This window comes from Odocoileus virginianus, chromosome 26, assembly GCF_023699985.2.
Source record: "Odocoileus virginianus isolate 20LAN1187 ecotype Illinois chromosome 26, Ovbor_1.2, whole genome shotgun sequence".
NCBI classification, from domain to species: domain Eukaryota; kingdom Metazoa; phylum Chordata; class Mammalia; order Artiodactyla; family Cervidae; genus Odocoileus; species Odocoileus virginianus.
Window position 1 is genome coordinate 46,512,506 of NC_069699.1, and position 2,349 is coordinate 46,514,854.

Sequence of the window (2,349 nt, forward strand, 5' to 3'; positions counted from 1 at the left end):
GTCACTGGGCCCTGAGAGCATGGGACATTGCTCTGCAGAACTGCAGAGAGCAAATGCTGCTACTGAAGCCACCTAGACAAAGTTAGAGGAATAAGCCTGTTTGGGGATGGCGACAGGCTGTTGGGGAAAAACTTCTGAGATGCTCTGGGCCACCATAGGCCCAGCTGTGGGCTAGTGCCAGCAGAGAGTAAGGACAGGTCAGGGTATCAGAGCCACAGGGCAGGAAGACGTCCAAATTTCATTCCAAATGTGATGGAAACAATAGGAGGTTTTTAGGGAATTCCCTGGTTGTCCAGTGGTTAGGACGTAGTACTTTCACTGCTGGGGCCCAGGTTCAATTCCTGGTCAGGGAACTAAGATCCCACAAGCAGTGCAAGCCTAAAAATCAAACAAACAAAAAAACCCAAAAAACAACTGGAGGATTTTTGAGAATAGGTGACATGATCTGCTATTTTAAAGTTCCCCATGGGGGTCTTCCCTGGTGGCTCAGTGGTAAAGAATCTGCCTGCCAATGCAGGGACACAGGTTTGATTCTCGGTCCAGGAAGATCCCACATGCCGCAGGACAACTAAGCCCATGAGCCACGACTACTGAGCCTGTGCTCTACAACAAGAGAAGCCACCTCACTGAGAAGCTGGCACACTGCACCTAGAGAAAGCCCATGCAGCAAGGAAGACCCAGCACAGACAACAAATAAAATTATTTTTAAAAATAAAGTTCTTTCTGGCTGCTGTGAATAAGAAAGTGGGAAAGAAGGCATGGGGTGGCCACCATGTGGTGCAGGAGATGAGGGAGATGCAGTGAAACCTATGGAGACAGGGTTGTCCCACATCCTCTAGGAGAGGGTAGCTGGGGACCTGTGGGGGGCAGGGCACATATAACTGGGCTGAGCTAGTTTCCTCCAGCAGGTTTGGGCTGACTAGTCCCCTTTTAGTCCTCTCCACAGACTTGGCCTCTTCTCCAAACGGACATTGCTCCAACATTTAAAGAAAATCTGCAGAAAGGCGTCCCCAGCCGCCTCTAGCTGCTTCCCCAGCTCTGAGCACCTTTTTACTCCACTGCTGGAAAGCCTTCCTTGCCCTGCCCTCAGGTCTTGGGCAGCGCTAAGCCTCCCAGGAGCTCCAGGATTGTATTTCACAAGGGAAAAGGCTGGAGGCTTAGGTGTGGGGGCCAAGAGCTACCAAGGGTGCAGCCTTACAGACCAGGATCGTCCCTCCGCTTTGGCCTCCTGACACTGTTCCCCACGCCGATCCCGCAACACTGCCTGCCCTCGGCCCACCACGGCTTCCTCGCACACTTCCCTCTCCCTCTTATTGACAACCTTCCCCAAGTTTCGGAACACAACCCCCCCTGAAGTCCCTGCGCACCCCTAACTCCCGCCTCCGCCCCCCCACTTCCCCGCCTCCGGTGTGAACTGAAGCCGGAAACGGCCCCGGAGCGCGCCGCCCCGCCCCTTCCGGGGCTTCTCGAGGCGGGAGTGCGGGATTTGGGCGGCGCCAGAGACCGAGCACGGCTTCGCGGGACAGCAGCGCCCTCTAGCGGTTCTCTAGCGCAACGCGGGAGCCGAGGCTGGCCTAGGGCCCCCACCTTCCAGTGGTCCTCTAGTCTTCTGACTGCCGCTCGCGCCAGCATCAGTCCTGCTTTCCAGTTTTGTTCTGCCTCCAGCCCTGAACCCCTGCCTTCGTCTATCTGCCCACTCGATGGCCAGCAAGGCTCTCCCTCCATAGGGCAGCAGCCGCTCGGCGTCCTCTTGCTCAGAGCGGTCCGTGGCGCCGCAAGGCCCTCACCTCGCTCTGACCCCAGCCCTCCCCGCCTGCCTCCAGCCTTAGTCGCCCAGCCACAGAATGTGCCACGACACGTGTGCCTTGATTCTTCTGGTCCCGGCATCTTCATCCCCTGAGTTCTAGAATGCTCTCTAACCTCCATCCTCCAAATTCAGAGCAAAGATTAGACGCTGATTTTGGTTGATTATCCTGGTGGGCATGTCCCTGCTCCCCACGGCTGGGGTGGCTGAGTGCCCATATCGTAAACTAAGCCGGGGGCCGCGGGCGGGTGCGATTTGGGGGCTCCGGGTGCCTTGATGAGCTTGACCCCAGGAGAGATGTGGACAGGATAAAGAGACGAACAGGGTGATGTTTCGTGGGGCTCTCAGAACGCACAGTTAAGTGTGAGTCTGGGACTCCAGCCCCTTCCTCTGCGCCAGGAACCCCTCCAAGGTCTGGCAACTCATGGAGGAAGGGACCAAGGCCTGGTTCCCTAAAGACCTGGCCAAGCGTGAGAGTGGCAGCTACTTACTCGCTCAAGATGCCCAGCGTTGAATGAATGAGGCCCTCACCCCTCCCTTGGCCG

General features: G+C 56.8%; 1 non-coding gene across 1 annotated transcript; it reads left to right on the top strand.

Annotated features, from left to right (window-relative positions):
* Positions 1-281: 281 nt before the first annotated feature.
* Positions 282-353, top strand: TRNAE-UUC (transfer RNA glutamic acid (anticodon UUC)). Its single transcript has one exon. It is a non-coding gene; the product is annotated as a tRNA-Glu (tRNA).
* The last annotated feature ends 1,996 nt before the right edge of the window (positions 354-2,349 follow it).